Source organism: Taudactylus pleione, unplaced genomic scaffold, assembly GCF_031769625.1.
Source record: "Taudactylus pleione unplaced genomic scaffold, aTauple2 ptg000245l, whole genome shotgun sequence".
NCBI lineage: Eukaryota > Metazoa > Chordata > Amphibia > Anura > Myobatrachidae > Taudactylus > Taudactylus pleione.
Window position 1 is genome coordinate 4,392,007 of NW_028284647.1, and position 19,667 is coordinate 4,411,673.

Below are 19,667 nucleotides of genomic sequence, written 5' to 3' on the forward strand. Positions count from 1 at the left end.
GAATGTACAGTACAGTATTATGTGCAGACAAGTAGTAGGTAGCACCTATGGCCTGTGTCAGCATGTATGTTCAATATAGTAACCTGTGCAGACAAGTGAGCGGGCTGCACCTATCGCCTGTGTCAGTATGTTTGTACAGTACAGTATCCTCTGCGGACAAGTGAGCATGCATCATGCCTGTACAGTACAGTAACATATGGAGATAGATGAACGGGCAGCACCTATAGCCTGTGTCAACATGTATGTAGAGTACAGTAACCTATGCAGGCAGGTGAGCAGACAGCACCTAAAGTCTGTGACAGCATGTATGTACAGTACAGGAACCTGTGTAGGCAGGTAAGCAGGCAGCACCTATAGCCAGTGTCATCATGAATGTACAGTACAGTATTATGTGCAGACAAGTAGTAGGTAGCACCTATGGCCTGTGTCAGCATGTATGTTCAATATAGTAACCTGTGCAGACAAGTGAGCGGGCTGCACCTATCGCCTGTGTCAGTATGTTTGTACAGTACAGTATCCTCTGCTGACAAGTGAGCATGCATCATGTCTGTACAGTACAGTAACATATGGAGATACAGTAGATGAGCGGGCAGCACCTATAGCCTGTGTCAACATGTATGTACAGTACAGTAACCTATGTAGGCAGGTGAGCAGACAGCACCTAAAGTCTGTGACAGCATGTATGTACAGTACAGAAACCTATGTAGACAGGTAAGCAGGCAGCACCTATAGCCAGTGTCAGCGTGTATTTACAGTATAGAAACGTGAGCAGGCAGCACCTATAGCTTATGTGAGTGTGTATGTACAGTACAATAATCTGTGCATGCAGCACCTATAGCCTGTGTCAGTATATCAGACATAGATGAGCGGACAGTACCAATAGCCTGTATCAGTATGTATGTGCAGTAACCTGTGGAAACAGATGAGAATGCAGCTCCTATAGCCCCTGTCAGCATGTATGTACAGTGAGTACAAAAAACTGTATAGACACATGAGCAGGCAGCACCTATAGCGTGTGTCAGCGTGTATGTACAGTACAGGAACCTGTGTAGACAGGAGGCCAGGCAGCACCTATTACCTGTGTCAGGGTGTACTGTATGTACAGTACAGTAACCTGTGCAGACAGGTGAGCAGACAGCATCTATAGCCTCTGTCAGCATGTATGTACTGTAAAGTACTTTATCCTGTGTAGATGGGTGAGTGGGTTGCACATATAACCTTTGTCAGCCTGTATATACAGTACAGTACACTAACCTGTGCAGACTGGTGAGCAGGCAGCACTTATAGCCTGTGTCAGCATGTATGTACAGTACAGGAACCTATGTAAACAGGTGGTCGGGCAGCACCTATAAACTGTGTCAGCCTGTATGTACAGTATAATAACCTGTGTCAGCATGTTTATACAGTACAGTAACCTGTGCAGACAGGTGAGTGTGTTGCATCTATAGTCTGTGTCAGTATGTATGTACAGTACAGTAACTTGTGCAGACAGGTGAGCAGACAGCACCTATAGCCTGTGTCAGCATGTATGTACAGTACAGTACAGTAACTTGTGCAGACAGGTGAGCGGGTTGCACTTATAGCCTGTGTCAGCATGTATGTACAATATAGTAACCTGTGCAGACAGGTGAGCATGCAGCACTTATAGCCTGTGTCAGCATGTATGTATAGTACAGTAACCTGGGCAGACAGGTGAGCAGGCCAGGCAGCACCTATAGCCTGTTTCAGCATGTATGTACAGTACAGTAAATAGTAAAGACAGAGAGCCAGGGACAGGAGTGAGCAACCTGTGGGTGTATTCCAGCCAGGAGAGGCGAGCTGAAGCATCACTGGAGGATGGAGAGAAAACCAGTCTCCCCCTTCCATCCTTCAGTGGTACTGCCTGGCTTTGAATGCAATGTGTGCTTGTCGTTCCCAGGCATTGCAGGATTGGTCCCTTCTTCCCATTCATGTAACCTGTGTGCGCCTCACTTGCTATGTGCATTTCTGTCAGACACAGGCGGCAGATCCAGGGGAAAACTCCATAGTGGATAGTGAGCGCCTGTTTCCATTGGGCTGAGCTGGACACTGAGCATCTCCAGGGGACATTGCAGACGCTGAGAGCTTTTCCTTGCACAGTTTGGGATTGTGGAAGGAGAGGAGAGCAGTCTGCCTGGGCACAGAGGAGCCTGCAGGATGGTAAGCAATGGCTGGATATGTCTCTGGATAATCCCTTTTACGGTTTAGCAGGATTGCATCCTCTGTATGGAGCAGCCTCATCCTTCCCCTTCCCTGTGCATTCAGCAGCTCCAGCTTACAGCTCTACTGCTAGCTCCCTGCATCATTGTACTGACATCCAGCAGACACTGCACAGTGCACACTGCTCCTGCAAGACATACATGTGGGATTGCGCAGGGATGAGCCTTACAAAAAAATGTTTCTAGATTTTTTTTGGGGGGGGGGGGGGGGAAGGAGACTTGAAAGTGGCTCCTGCTGGGATTTTTTTTCCCCCCACAAACCCATTTATTGCTGTGGTGGCTGTGGGTATGGCAGCTGGTCCTAATAAGACCTGAGCCTGGGGTTTTAAGACAAGTAGGATCATTATTCTACAATGTCCAGGAGCAGATCCTGGGCTGACACGGTGTAGCAGTAGCCGTGCGCCTCCGTGCGTCTCGACTTCCCAGGCACATTCCGTAGACGCCAGCGAGCAGCCGGTTTGCGCCGCGCAAACGCCCAGGCGCAGATTGAGGCGTACCAGCTTGCGTTGCCAGAACAGCCGCCTTGCCATTTTTGTTATGATACCTTGCTGTCCATATTGATCTAGGGCAGAGAGAGGGAGGTGAATTTGGGAAATATTTTAACCTCTTCTATGCCAGACCGCTGTGCTGCAAATCATCATAGGCCTGGCTACCTTAAAAAAAAATTATATTATGTTCATTTCTTAACCCTTTCATGGTCAAAGGTGACCCTTATTATACAGAGTTAAAAGGATTCATAAATAGACAGTTTGCTGGGTCCGATTAGTCTTATGTTTACGGTCTGTGATGGGCTTATTGTCTTTAGGGGGGGTGATGCATTTATTATATGGAAATATTCTGTATATTTGTGGCTGACCTGATTTTTGAGTCCAGTGCTTTCCAAATCCCTATGCTGAAGGGAAAAAAAAAAAAAGTCTGTGACCTGCTTTATAGTAAGGGAAGGAGGACGTGCCAGGTTTGCAGTTCTGTGGGTGTCAAATCTTTAATTCAATGACAAATGCGCATTTGATTTATTTGTTTGTTCTTGGTGACAGTAACACGAACGTGGGGAATTGGCGTCTTATAACTTGTCCGCACCTCTGGAGGTGTCTGAAGATTTCAGTCAACGTGTTCGTAAGAGCTGTCCCTCGTTTGCGGACGATTTGTCTAATTTCACTGTTGCGGGAGGTGTTTTCTTCTTGCTTTTCGTTAGTGTATGTCTGATTTTCTTGCTGTAAAGCTTAAATGAAGCGTGGTATTAAGAAAAATCATTGCAGCCTACCAGGAAAGAAAAATCAGTACTGTGCATCGTACAACGGCCTCTTTGGCAACCTAGAGACAGGGATAGTGACACGCAGAATTGATTTGTAATACAACAGACAGACAAAATGCAAAGATCATCACTTACTATAAACATAGCACAACGTTGGTAAAGGCTCATTGGCCTGCGGTGTACGGGGGACTACACACTGGAGTTCAGATAATGCTAAGATCTGCTGTCTGTCTTCTATTTACATATCTCATTTCCACAAAGCCATGGATCCCACGGCTGCTGGAAAATCAGCGGCTGGAGATATAGAAGCATTTCTCAACAGGGAAGTTTCTATGTAGCGTTTACTAAGTACAGACCATTAATACAAAGCCTACAGGCTTTGCGGCTTTGCATTACGTCTTTTGGAACATGGTAAAATAACATGCAGAGAGGTTTCTTCTATTGTATATTAAATTATATTTTCTTTTCCTGCCTGAAAACCTTGTTGTTTTTTTTGTTCCTGAAGTAGAGGCTCAAATTCGAGGGCAGAAAAATGTCTTTGATTCGAGGATAACGTGCATTGTAATGAAAGTAAATAGAGTATTATATAATGGATTTATAAAGTGCTGTTTAATGCATCTTTCTCCTATAGTAGAATGTCATCTTATGGATGTCACACATCAGGACCAATAGTCAGGTCTATGATAGGTCTGGAACCAAAATATTATGTTTTGCAATGGCAGAGCTAGCTGTATCCAACTCCTTATATAGGAATATTACTTTCTTCAGTAAAGAGTATAATGTTTATAGATTGCGAATTCTAGGCCTGATTTTGAGATTTTCCGCTAAAGTAATCGCAGCTGCATCCTCTCGCGGATCGCAGTTGCTAAAATATGCTAAAGCCTTCCAAAGCACAGCCCGCTGCTGCCTCCTCATATCTGTCCCACGACATGCAACAGCGTAAACATCGGTAACATCAACGCACGTGCGCAGTGCAGCTTTCACGCATGCTCAACATAGTGTTCATCTAGGTCCAGCGCCAGGCAGGAGGCTGTGCCTAGAAAGGGCCACTCCTGTGCACGCGGAAGGCGTGGCCACGACAAAAGGGGGCGTGTCTTTAAGGTACTTATGGAAATGCCGGACTGCCCCCATGTGCTCCTGTCTCCATTCACCGGCGGTTACCTCTGCACCACTATTTTCCCCACCTGCGGGGCACTGCGGCCCGCGGGTGGTGGAGGCACTCGTGGCCTATTTTACTGGTGCGCTGCCAAGAGGGGCAGGGAGCATTCTGGCCTTTAGAAATCAGGCAGGGCGCGGCGTCCCGCTAAAACAGCCTAGCGGTAACGCTATCAATATCAAACAATCACTCCATCTGCAAAAATATCGGCATTGCGTAAATCTGGGAATCGGGCCCTCTACGTACGCAGTATGTTAACGGTTGTTTATTACTTGGGGTCTGAGAGGGTGAACAGTGAAAAGTTATTAGAAGGTTCTGGGCCTGTTGCTATAACTATACCTACATGTTTTATTATATGTTTTTTATATAATTCGGAATACAAGGAACATCCAGTTTTGCATCACAGGCGTTAGCGAGCATTTTAGTTTGCCGTGTGTAGGTGGCACCTTAGTAGGAGAAGTAATAAAATTTAAGTTGTGCAAGTTGTATCATATTTAAGAAAATTACTGCCTTAAAGGGTAATTCCACCCAAAAACAAAAAATGGTTCTGCAAATTAATATTATAAAATAGCATTTATGCCAAATTTGTAATTTTGTATTTATGATCTTCCAAAGTGTGTAATCCATAACTGCTGGTGGACACATTTCATGGATATAAGATATTAGGGGGGAGATGTATTAACGGCAAAATGCGGTAAAACCCCCGAAAATGCAGTTTTTGGGGGTTTTACCGCATTCCCCATTCTGCTGCTTCGCGTCGCTAGGTAACGCCACCTTCAGGAGGCGTTACCCAATAGAAGCCTATGGGCTTCTTAGCGCGACGCTCGGGGCCGGGAGGGATCCGATCGGATCCCTCCCATGAGCCCCCGCGGCCCGCGTCCTTCTGCGCATGCGCAGAAGGACTTCTGGGTGTTCAACCCGGAAGTCCCTCTGCCCGGCCGCATCGCAAAGGACAGCTCTCATCGAGAGGGCTGTCCTTTGCGAAATCCTTGGTACATACCGCGGTAATGAACCGCGGTATGTACGCGAAGTCAGGGGGGATGTACCGCAACGGCGATGTCGCCGTTAATACATCTCCCCCTAGGTCCCATGGGTTTCTGCACCAGAAGAAGAACTGAAGGAGTAAGATAAGACTGATGTAGGGTAAGCCACAAGACTGAGAGGAGGCTTGTGTGCTGGTCATGTGATTTGGGGTAGCCAATACTGTTAGGGGGCGTGATGTTTCATTGAGTTTATTTAAGGCTGTAACTGGAAGGCCTAAGCCACCTTGTTTGGTGTGTTTTTCCCTCCCCACTTCCCATTTTTCTTGTTATGTCATTGTTTTTGGTATATGTGGTTATTGTAGAAAATTTTAGGCAGGAAAGAAATGTCAGATCATCAGTCTGGGTGCAATATTTGTCATTTTGGGTGCACTCCATTTCATTAAGAAGTAGTTTATTTTTACATCCGAACGAGGACAGTATCAACACCCTGCACGAGTGGGTATTCGTGTTAGAGGGTGGAGTTATATACCCTAATTGTAGTATATAAAACTGCATAAACACACAACGATTTTTTGAACGATTATCGTTAAACGATATCATTTAACGATAATCGTTTGAAAAAGTTTCAAAAGAAAGTTTCTGAGTCAAACGATGAACGATTATCGTTCATGCGCATTCACGTTTGTAGTTTGTAGTTCAGTCAGACTTGTCAACTCAACGATTTTCATCAAGTTAATATGCAAAAATCGTTTGCAGTTCAAAAAAATCGTTCATTACACTTTAAAAAATCTGACAGTTAATCGTTCATAAAATCGTTGGTAACAAAATCGTTGTGTGTGTATGCAGATTCAGGCAGTATCCGCCTGCAATGCATGTTACTGTCCTTTTCCATTATTGTTTTAAGTTGCATACACACACAACGATTTTGTTACCAACGATTTTCTGAACGATTTTATGAACGATTATCTGTCAGATTTTTTAAAGTGTAATGAATGATTTTTTGGAACTACAAACGATTTTTGCATATTCCCTTAATGAGAATCGTTCAGTTGGTCAGTCTGACTGAACTACAAACTACACATGTGAACGCGCATGAACGATAATTGTTCATCGTTTTAGCTCAGAAAATGAACGATTGAGCGATAAGCAATATCGTTATCGATAATCGTTCAAAAAATCGTTGTGTGTATAATAATAATAATAATAATAATAGCTAAATTGTGCATTGAGGGCATGAAGGAGGCGCATGCCTACTCCCCACCGGAAAAAAAGGGGAAAAAGAGAGAAGAGGGGAAAGAGAGAGGGAGAGAGAGAGAGAGAGAGAGAGAGAGAGAGAGAGAGAGAAAGAGAGGGAGAGGTGACATAACAGACTCAAAAGTTCATGTTCAAAATAATTCAATCTTTTTCACTACAAGAAGTGTTTTAATGGGCGCTGGTAAATTTCACACCTAGAAGTGGTGAAACTCCTAATTGCCATATGCTGTATGATTCCTAGTGTAAAGCCAGGGCTTATTTATAGCTCCCACCAATGTGTTGATATTTACAGTACATGGACCGGATAAAAGACCTCCGAAGCTCAAATTAAATTAAATAGTGAATAACATTAGTCGTAAAGTTCAGGTAAACTCACAATTTAAGCACAAGCAAATGTAAATGCTATGCACTAAATGAAATAAGTAATATGACTATAAAAGATGAAGAGTGTTTTAATGAACTAAGGACCTGACTCAGCGATGGAGACTAATGCGACCGCAGCCGCGATTTCATACACAACGCAACGGACAGGCACGCCTACGTTTTTTCTGACCACTCCCCGTCACCACCCCCAAACGCTGACACAGTGCCCTGTGTCTTATGTCAGCACCATTGCAATCAATGTACTAGGGTGGTGTGACGTGGCCGGTGTAAATATTGGTGTAGTGTGATCTAGCAGACAGGATCCCAACCATTCTCATTAGGAAATGCTTTATTCAGGCTTTGTGCGAAGGAAACTAAGGGGTAAATTTACTAAAGTGAGAGTTTTCAGAAGTGAGGTTTAGAAGCGATGTTGCCCATAGCAACCAATCAGATTCTACTTAACATTTACCTAGCACCTTCTAGAAGATATCTAGAATCTGATTGGTCGCTATGGGCAACATCTGTTCTAAAACTCACTTCTAAAGACTGTCAGTTTAGTAAATTTACCCCTAAGAGTAATGAAGTTAACAAAGATATTCCGAAAGGACACAGAGCCCTCTTATTAAGCCACAGCATAAGCAGAGTAACTTGTAGTATCGGGAATAACAGGACATGGCGAGATGTACCAATCCTTGGAGAGAGATAAAATGGAGAAGATGCCCATAGCAACCAATCCACTTCTATTTATCTAGTACAGTCTACGAAATGATAGAAGCTGATTGGTTGTTTTGGGCAACTTCTTCACTTTACCTCTCTCCAAGCAGGGCCGGCTCCAGGGCTAATAGTGGCCTGTGCTGGCCGAGTGATCTGGTGGCGTGGCCTAATTACCATAAACCACGCCTCCTTTTGTGACGTTATCTGAGGGGCGTGCCCGCAAGGCACGCCTTCAAATAACATCAGGCTGGGGGGAGCCTCACTAGCTGGGCTTCCCCCAGCCCTCTCACTGCACTGAATGGTCCCACACAGCTGCGGCGGTGGGGGTCCCCAACCCCCCGATTTGACTACCCGCGGGCCACTTCGGCCCACAGGTGGAACAGTGAGAAAGTACTGGATGCTGGGGAAGGGTGCCCCCTCTATGTCGACCGCTCAGATCCAACACCCCTAGTGCCGGCCCTGCTTCAAGACTTGATACATCTCAACCATAGATTCTCATCATAGCTGGACCATTCAATTGCCAACCATAGCTCCTGCCTAGGGCCCAGTGGGCACTGATTGGCCCAGATTGACCTATTAGCCTATGTTTTGATTTTCTTGCTAATCGGTGGGGGACAGGTGACTAAGCTAGTTTGGTAACTATATCTCCATGAGGTCTTAATCCCTCTATAGCTAGCAATGCCTGAGGATAGTGACCGTCTCTGCCGCTCCTCACAAGACATAGGGGCCCATTTATCAAAGTGCATTTGAGGTAAATTCCCCGAAAACACCTGTTTTCGGGGGTTTACCTCAAATACTAAGTATCCCCCGAATGTATGAAGGAGGGACCGCAGCAGGTATCTCCGATACCTGCTGCGATCCCTCCATTGCCGCCGGCAGCCGCCTCCCCCATAGGTTTCTATGGGGGATGCGATGCTGCCAAATGTATCAATATCGGGGATGCGAAGCATTCCCGATATTGACCCCAGCAGCTAACGCTATCTGAAGATAGCGTTAGCCACTGTGTCCTATGGGCACTTCCAGATCCCTCCGCCGACAATGGGCGCCGCTCATGTGCAGTCCTCGGGACTGCGCATGCGCAGCAGCCCGGAATGCGCTCCGGCCACATCGCAGGGACGGGCTCTTTTCGGAGCCCGTCTCCCTGCATGTGCCGGGTCATACATTCGGCCGGTATGATCGCATTTTGCAATGCGATCATGGGCGGTACTGCATGCCCTGATCGCATTGCAAAATGCGATCCTTAATAAATGGGCCCCCACAGCCCCTCAGCTAAACCAAGCTACAACTTCCAGTAGAACGCTCCAGAACTCAGCGATATACTGTACAGCTTTTATAACTTTGCCTTAAAACTCCAAATAAACAGATCAAGCACAATAAATCCAAACTTCTAACCCCCTCATACCACCAACAGCTATAAGAACAACCTACAAACCAATGCTTGACCTATCGTTTACAGATTCCAGACTCTTGAGTATGTGGGTTATAGAAAATAAGTGATCTTCGGCGAACATTATAAAGGCTACTGTATTAGCAGTCGCCAAGGAGTTTTGTGACCTTATGAAAGAAAAGGCATAGATAGAACTCTATGGGGTCAATCCAATAAGGTGCGAATTGCGAGCTGCTAGTTCCTATTTTCTCAGCGAATTTTGCAATCCAATTAGCAACTCCCACTGAACCAGTCAGACTGAATACGCGTTTTACCATTCGCACCTCCCTGTGGGAGAGAGATGGCAAGGAAAATCTTTATGTCAAGGTTAAAATATCGGGACACCATGCAGAATCCCTTGGACCCCCAATAATTTGAGGTTAAAAAAATTACCCCAAAATCAACATTTTAGTATAGACAGCCCAAATTTAATTATTATTTTTTTTTTAATTGAGAAATATATATTTTTTTTTCTTTTTTTTTACATTTTTCAAAACCACCTTTTTTTTTTCCTTATTTTATTTTTTTTTTCATTTTTTTGTTTAATTCTTTTGAGATTAAATGAAAAAAAGTAGTTTTTTTTTATAATTTTCTTGAATTTTTTTTTTAAAAGCACAAATTAGCCATTTGACACCTTCCAAATGCCCACAAACAGCTTTCTATGCCGTCCTGCTAACAAAATAATACATTTTGGGGGGGGTTCAGGATGATCTCCCCCCTTTTCCTGCACTTCTCTCAAATCTCATTTGGTAGTCAATGCGCAAACCTCCGCTACGAGCAGTGCAAATATTTTTTATTGGATTGGAGAATTCTCGGGAGCGCGCATCGATGTGAGGTCTGCGAGTTTCAAGAAACAAACTCGCTACTCGCAATTCGCACCTAATTGGATTGACCCCTATTACTCTAAGGTGCCATCTTATATCTGTAAAATTTACTGAAGGATCTTGTCACCCCTATAATGTACAAATAATCCCTTAGGACCCTGACATAATGACATGATTGGCAGATATTAATTATAGATGATGTCATAGCTACTGACGATGTATAAAACTATTACATATTGGAGTGCATAAATATAGTAATGTAACTTCTAAGTGCATAATTGTCATTAGATTATCACAGTGTTATTTCTGAACTTTGGGAAAATTACACATGTATATTGTAATGAATATAAAATGTACTTTGTTTAATGAATTGGTACAATGGAGCATAAAGGGTACCGGATTGATTTAATGTATTTAAACAGCATGTTGCCCACCGCTGCACGTCTTCCAGTAAAATTAGTGTTTTGTGTTACAATAGTTTTCTGGGCAATTTAGTTATTTCAGCTTCTCTCGCACTCTTCAAGTGGGATGAATTGTATTACACACACATAACAACATTAGTCACACAGTACTCCGTTGAGTGGTATGTTAAACACACGAATATATACTATATATAAAGAACGTATTTGCTATAATTGGGATTTAGGCCCTCATTCAGAGGCGGTCGTTAGATGCAAGCGGTCGCACTAAATCAGGGCGGCTGCTTGCATTCTGAACGGCCGCCTCCTTGTCGATCGTTAAGCTGTGGGTTACCACCCACAGCTTAACGACCGACTAGGTTGATGGTCGTGATGGTGATCACCATCGGGGCTTACGACCAGACCCTAAGGTTGGGTCTGGGAACTCGTAAGCCCCAGGGAGCTTTCTGCTCTGATGGAGCAGGAAGCTCCCCACTGACATCACTGATGATGTCAGTGCGGCCGCCCACAAAACGGTAGGCGTTCGTAAAGGGACGCCTCCATTTTGGAAACCACCCCCCCGGCCCGCCTACCAAACGGGGGCAGCTGTCGATCAACATCGACAGCCGCCCCTTTGGTAGCGAGCTCTGGAGCGACAGAGTTTATCTGTCGCTCCGGGGCTTGCGCACGTGCAGTGCGGCCGCTGCGCCGTGCGCAGGCCTAACCATCGAGTCGGTTACGAGCGCATCGGCGCTCGCCACCGACTCTGAATAAGGTCCAGATTGTGTTAGATTCTAAAGGTGTTTACTCGTTGCAAAAAGTCTTAGGGGATGCAACTGCAATTGCGCAAGCAATCGGGCGATTGTTTCGTTCTGCGCATGTGTATGCACCGCAGTGCGTAGTGCGCGAACCGGCTGCTGCGATCGAGACAGCGATCACAGTGACTACGCAGACCCATTGTAGAGTGATTGACAGGAAGTGCCGTTTGTGGGAGGTGACGTGGGGGGTGGTCGGCGAAACACTGTCGCAGGGGCGTGCATTAATGATCCACTGCAATGCCGGACGCAGTCTGAGGCCTGATAGCGTGCGATGAAGTTAGCAATTCCTGAGTAAGGTCAGAGCTTGCACAAGTGTGCGTGAGGCTGCGATGGTACTCACTGTTACAGGTGGTTTCGCAGTCTTGTGTGAGGTAAAGTGGGATGTGTGTGAGGTAAAGTGGGATGTGTGTGAGGTAAAGTGGGCGTCCTTATGTATTGCTGCGGTGGCATAGCGATCACAATGGATTAGCATACTATCGCAGTTGAACTGCATGCGTAATCGCAATTGCGTACGCAGTTGTGTACGGTAATGAATCAGACCCTTTGTTGCAATGATTCTAAAATCAGCTTCTCACAGTTCAACTGTACAGTATGGGGCTTATTAACTCCAATGAATAGGAGGTGAAAAAAAGTGCAAAAATCGTTATTTTGGGGTGCAAGCATGGGAAACGCCTCAGAACCCCCCACAGGACAAATAAATAAAAAATAAAAATACCTCAGAACACCCCAAAAAAGTACGTTCGTTTTGGGGGAGAAAAAGTGGGAGGACAAGCATAAAACTAGCAATGTAGACTTCTTGGGGGTCTGTAAGGAGGGGTCAGGTGTTTTGGGGATTGCAGGTGCATGTAACAGGTGCGTTTTTGAAGTTTTTTAAAAGTTCACTTTAGAGACATAAAAATATGCTAGCACCCATTTTCATGTACCCCAAATTTGCCAGGACTACTTATTTTCACCCCAAAATACAGTTTTATGCCATTCTTCACCACTTGTGCAAAAACGCTAATAAGAAGCAATTTAAACTACATAAGTACCCCAAACACTTTTATTAGGGCTATTAGTGCACATCTACATTCATTTCCTATGTTAGTGCATCTTTTTTTGGGGTACAGACTGATTTCCCCACTCCTGACAGGACTTTCCGCCTGTTCTGCTTTCGCCGCTTTCCATTTTCTCCTGTTTAGGAATTGAATAGGGAGAAAAGTGGGGACGCGGACGAAAAGTTCCCGCCTCTGAAACAAGCGAAGGAGACGGAAAGTTGGACAGGAGAAACTTTTCCGACTTTTCTCCTCTAATTGAATACGGGTCTTAATTTTAATTCCAGAAAATAAGTAATATATAGATGTTGTCCCCAGCGTGCCTGGGACTCTCTCTCTCTCTCTCTCTCTCTCTCTCTCTCTCTCTCTCTCTCTCCCTCTCCCTCTCCCTCTCCCTCTCCCTCTCTCTCTCTCTCTCTCCCTCTCCCTCTCTCTCCCTCTCTCTCTCTCTCTCTCCCTCTCTCTCTCTCTCTCCCTCTTCCTCTCTCTCTCTCTCCCTCTCTCTCCCTCTCTCTCTCTCTCTCTCTCTCTCTCTCTCTCTCTCTCTCTCTCTCTCCCTCTTTCTCTCTCTCTCTCTCTCTCTCTCTCTCCCTCTTTCTCTCTCTCTCTCTCTCTCTCTCTCTCTCTCTATCTCTCTCTTTCTCCCTCTCCCCTCTCCCTCTCCCTCTCTCTCTCTCTCTCTCTCCCCTGTGTTAGGGTGTTATTGGGTGATTATCAGGAGTGTCTGTGCTTTGAGCATGAGGTGGTATGTGATAAGTGATTAAATGTTTGGAGACTGTAGATGTGTGACATATATAGTACACACATATATTGTTTTGTTTTTAACTAGCAAAACAGACCAGCACTCCACAACGAACCCCGGTTATTTACCTGAGTGTCTTCCTAGAATCCTAGTAGGCAGCCAGTAGTAAGGAGGGACTCAGAGGACTCCACACACATCAATGAAGTGACGAGTCTACATCACACACACATACGTACTGTAAGTACTACATCACACACACATACGTACTGTAAGTACTACATCACACACACATACGTACTGTAAGTACTACATCACACACACATACGTACTGTAAGTACTACATCACACACACATACGTACTGTAAGTACTACATCACACACACATACGTACTGTAAGTACTACATCACACACACACATACATACTGTAAGTACTACATCACACATACATACTGTAAGTACTACATCACACATACATACTGTAAGTACTACATCACACACACATACGTACTGTAAGTACTACATCACACACACATACGTACTGTAAGTACTACATCACACACACATACGTACTGTAAGTACTACATCACACACACATACGTACTGTAAGTACTACATCACACACACATACGTACTGTAAGTACTACATCACACACACACATACATACTGTAAGTACTACATCACTTACTCATACATACTGTAAGTACTACATCACACACACATACATACTTTAAGTACTACATCACACACACACATACTGTAAGTACTACATCACAGACACATACATACTGTAAGTACTACATCACACACACACATACATACTGTAAGTACTACATCACACACACATACGTACTGTAAGTACTACATCACACACACATACGTACTGTAAGTACTACATCACACACACACATACATACTGTAAGTACTACATCACACATACATACTGTAAGTACTACATCACACATACATACTGTAAGTACTACATCACACACACACATACATACTGTAAGTACTACATCACACACACACATACATACTGTAAGTACTACATCACTTACTCATACAAACTGTAAGTACTACATCACACACACATACATACTGTAAGTACTACATCACACACACACATACATACTGTAAGTACTACATCACAGACACATACATACTGTAAGTACTACATCACACAGACACATACTGTAAGTACTACATCACACATACATACTGTAAGTACTACATCACACACACATACATACTTTAAGTACTACATCACACACACATACATACTTTAAGTACTACATCACACACACACATACATACTGTAAGTACTACATCACACATACATACTGTAAGTACTACATCACACAGACACATACTTTAAGTACTACATCACACACACATACATACTTTAAGTACTACATCACACAGACACATACATACTGTAAGTACTACATCACACACACACATACATACTGTAAGTACTACATCACACATACATACTGTAAGTACTACATCACACAGACACATACTTTAAGTACTACATCACACACACATACATACTTTAAGTACTACATCACACAGACACATACATACTTTAAGTACTACATCACACACACACATACATACTGTAAGTACTACATCACACATACATACTGTAAGTACTACATCACAGACACATACATACTGTAAGTACTACATCACACATACATACTGTAAGTACTACATCACACACACATACATACTGTAAGTACTACATCACACACACATACATACTGTAAGTACTACATCACACACACATACATACTGTAAGTACAACATCACACACACATACATACTGTAAGTACTACATCACACACACACATACATACTGTAAGTACTACATCACACACATACATACTGTAAGTACTACATCACACACATACATACTGTAAGTACTACATCACACACACACATACATACTGTAAGTACTACATCACACACACACTGTAAGTACTACATCACACACACACATACATACTGTAAGTACTACATCACACACACACATACATACTGTAAGTACTACATCACACACACATATACATACTGTAAGTACTACATCACACACACATATACATACTGTAAGTACTACATCACACACTCATACATACTGTAAGTACTACATCACACGCACACATACATACTGTAAGTACTACATCACACACACATACATACTTTAAGTACTACATCACACACACACATACATACTGTAAGTACTACATCACACACACATGCATACTGTAAGTACTACATCACACACACATACGTACTGTAAGTACTACATCACACACACACATACATACTGTAAGTACTACATCACACACACACATACATACTGTAAGTACTACATCACACACACATGCATACTGTAAGTACTACATCACACACACATACGTACTGTAAGTACTACATCACACACACATAGGTACTGTAAGTACTACATCACACACATACATACTGTAAGTACTACATCACACATACATACTGTAAGTACTACATCACACACACATATACATACTGTAAGTACTACATCACACATACATACTGTAAGTACTACATCACACACACACATACATACTGTAAGTACTACATCACACACACACATACATACTGTAAGTACTACATCACACACACATACATACTGTAAGTACTACATCACACACACATACATACTTTAAGTACTACATCACACACACACATACGTACTGTAAGTACTACATCACACACACACATACATACTGTAAGTACTACATCACACACATATACTACATCACACACATATAATATATTGGTCTGGAGAAATGGTAATGCTTGTGCAAGGCTAGAAGTGAGCGACCGTGCAACAGTGCTCTTACATAGAAGTCCCTTTGAAGTCCCTACTTGGTTACCTTCCCAGAACAGCCGGGAGGCTCCCAAAAATCTGGTGCTGCTCCTGGCCTCAAGCAGTGCCCCCATCCGTCCGACGCTTGCCACTTTCCCGAGTAAAGTGGGCGGACCGAGCAGCCATGGACGTAATTTGTGACTTTAATATTATCATTGTACAGGAGGGGCATACTCGATGACAATGTATTTCTTCTCCCCGGGAGAAGCCCAGGGAGGAGAAGCAGGTGGGCGGAGTTGGGGGTGGGGCAGTCAGAAATCCTGTCATTAAGCCCCGCCCCTTGCGTGAATTTAACGCACCATTGCCTTTGTGGGGCTAAATGATGCGATTCTCATAGAATCCTGTAATTAGGCCCCGCCCGCAACGCCCAGACCCGACGATCACCGCAAATAGTCTCCCTATTTTGCCTATTTTACTAGAAAGTGGGCAGAATGCGGGAGAAGTGCCTACCCTTCTGGGGGTGCGGGGGGGGGTTACCCGAAAAAACGGGAGCCTCCCGCGAATTCCGGGAGGGTAGGCATGCATGAGATGGGGATGTGGCCACACCCCCCCTGCACCTCTGCCACACCACACCCCTCCCCCACCCCCATTGCACTAACCCGGCTGCCCTCTCCTGGGGGGGGGGGAGCCAAAATGTTGGCAAGTATGCATTACTCCAACCTTTAGCATGTGCCCAATTTATATAGCACTTTCCGGGGCCTCCTTAAGGTTTTGATGGTTTGTCCCCGAATACATTTCTTTGTAATTTCTGAAAATATCTCCCATAGAAATCTGGTAGTTAATACATTTTTAGTAATAGCATAGGTATGATCTCCCTGACTCCCCGAAGAGTCTAGCAACCTCCCTGATTGCACCTTACCCCCATTATATACTTGGGAGAAAATAGAAATCTGAGATATATACACTACATTGAAATGGTATAATCAGTGCCATTTCCCTGCTTTGGTTATGGCACAATGGGGCAGATGTATAAAGCTGTGGAAAGTGATAAAGTGCAGAGTGATAAATGACCAACCAATCCGCTCCCACCTCTCATTTTTCAAACACAGCCTGTAACATGACAGTTGTGAGCTGATTGGTTGGTCGTTTATCACTCTGCACTTTATCACTTTCCAGAGCTTCATACATCTGCCCCAATGATCCCAATGGCTACATGTATTTTTATATAAGGTTTCTCGTAGCCATTTATATAGAACCCCCTGTAAAATACATGAGCAAGCCCCGAAAAGTATCGAAATGTTTTCACCAACAAGTAGATTTTACTAACTATTTTGGGTGTAAGGCAATGTTACATTTGGATGTAAGGCAATGTTATGACACGCCCGTGAGATGTAGCAGTACACGCCCACTTTACCGCCACGCTCATAGGTGCTGCTTTCACTATCTCCCTGACATGTTTTTTCAAACGTAGACAAGTATGCTCCATTACTAAGTAGTCAGCCCGCTTTTCTGATTGGTCAAGGGAAATTTGGCGCTCTACTAAAGTGACCTTGAGCAGATGTGTGCTTATAATGTGGCAACTTGAGGTGGAAAGATTTGGTGGCAACAAAGGCAAAGAAAATTTATTTAAAAAGTAAAATGTTCTTAAATGTAAAACATGTGAATTATGGGTATATAACCTGTTGTAAAATATCCTTAATAAAGATTAATGTGTTTTAAATAAAGATGTGCACAGACCCCCCTGTGTTTTTGGTTTTGGTTCTAAACCACTGTCTTGTTTTGGTTTTGGCCAAACCACCATTAAGAGTTTTGGTTTTGGATCTGAATTTCTTTAACAAAAAAAATATATAAAAAAAAGCTAAAATCATGTAATTTTGAACTGTTTTTGTTTCTACAGTATTATCATTAGCATCAATAACATTAATTTCCAGTCAATTTTGACCACCGCAGAGCTCACAGTATTGTTTTCAGTTTTTAGCGAGCGGACTGGCTAAACTAAGCAACAGATCAGCGGAACTAACACACGCCATTTTAAAAGAATATAGCACATCTATGAAACATAGCAACTTCAGTGGCAGACAGGATAGGGGTAGCCATCGGTGATTACCATCAATGGCACAAAAAAAAGAAACAATCTATGGTGAACCATCCATGATTTGCAACCCTCGATGGCCACCGCTACAGGCCCAATCAAAAATATGGACGGGGCTTAGCGGACGGAACGGGCGGCTAAGCTCCATTACATCAAGGCAAAAAAAAAAACCTATCGTATCCCAGTCATCCATCGATGCTGAAGAACCATTGGCTCTCTGCCATCAATGGTAAAACAATCGGTCATCGACAGTGACAGGATGATCTGAGCAGCTAACGTTATGGCATCACTTGCAGGGAGGGAGTTATAGGCAATCCGACATTTCCGGGATAATAACGTTTTGCCTTGTCTTGAAAACCAAATTTGCTGGCAGCGACTGAGGCATGCCTCTGTTCGATTCAGTACCCCAATATTCAGCTCTGTCGGATTTCTCCAAAGCCGAATCGCTCTTCCCTAGTTTTAAAGTGCCCACAATGAATATACAACTGTGGTACAGTATACTGTGTGTCGTTGTCTCAGACAACACAGAGGAAAACGCTCCTTATTCAGACAAAATAGGGTTAATTTTTCCTTGAAGTATAAGGTAAATCTATTCCCTATAATGTGATAGTGAAAGCGTTAGAGGATTCCAATGCCAGGATCTCATGTACCACAGATAACTACAGAGGATAAATTAATAGATCAATATCCTTTAAGGTATGAGCCTGCCGGCTGTTACCTGTCTGCCTGCCGCTTCTATGTACCGTCAGTCAAGCTGATTCTAAGTAAAAGCCTAAATATTCCACTCCTACTCTGGACTGATAGATTGGCGTTTCTGGGCATTGTGACAGCAAAATACGAACCACCTGCCAGCGAAGTAGATATTTGTACATCACAATCCAGTATATTTCCAGCACTGCCAGGTCTGGGCGAAATACGGTTTGGGAAGAAATATTCATTTATTCCTTGGTCACATGAAATCCTGCTATGGCAATCTGTTCTAGGCCCAATCTCTTTAGCCAAGCAGCAGTGATTCAACAAAGTGTATTCTACCTCAGCCAGTTCTAGGGCACAGTGGCACCGTGGTAAGCACTGCTGCCTCGCACCTCAGGAGTCATGGGTTGAAGGTGAAGTTTTTATGCTCTCATGGGTTTCCTGTTATGTCCCACGCTGCACGGAAAATGTACTGGTGGTAGGTTAATATATTCTCTCTGTAAATCACTGCATAATATGTAGGTGCTATATACTGTAAATAACTACTGATGGCCAATGGTTTTGCCATCGATGGCAGAGATATAATGGTTCTCTGCCATCAATGGCAGACTAAGGGGTCTATTTACTAAGCAGTGTTAGGAGACAGAGTGAAAAGTGATAAGGTGCCAGCCAAACAGCTCCCAACTGTTATTTTTCAAACTCAGCCTGCGAGATGACATTTGGGAGCTGATTGGCTGGCACCTTATCACTTTTCACTCTGTCTCCTAACACTGCTTAGTAAAATAGACCCCTAAGTGTTTATTTATCAAGCAGTGAAAACCTTAGAGAAGT

The 19,667-nt window shown here is 43.6% G+C and overlaps 1 long non-coding RNA gene across 1 annotated transcript in view; it reads left to right on the plus strand.

The window, feature by feature from the left end:
* Positions 1 to 1,942: 1,942 nt before the first annotated feature.
* LOC148516617 (uncharacterized) overlaps positions 1,943 to 19,667 on the plus strand; it is a 515,680-nt gene continuing 497,955 nt past the window's right edge. Inside the window, exon 1 of the long non-coding RNA XR_015879403.1 lies at positions 1,943 to 2,178. This is a non-coding gene — a long non-coding RNA (uncharacterized LOC148516617). The remainder of the gene's footprint in view (positions 2,179 to 19,667) is intronic.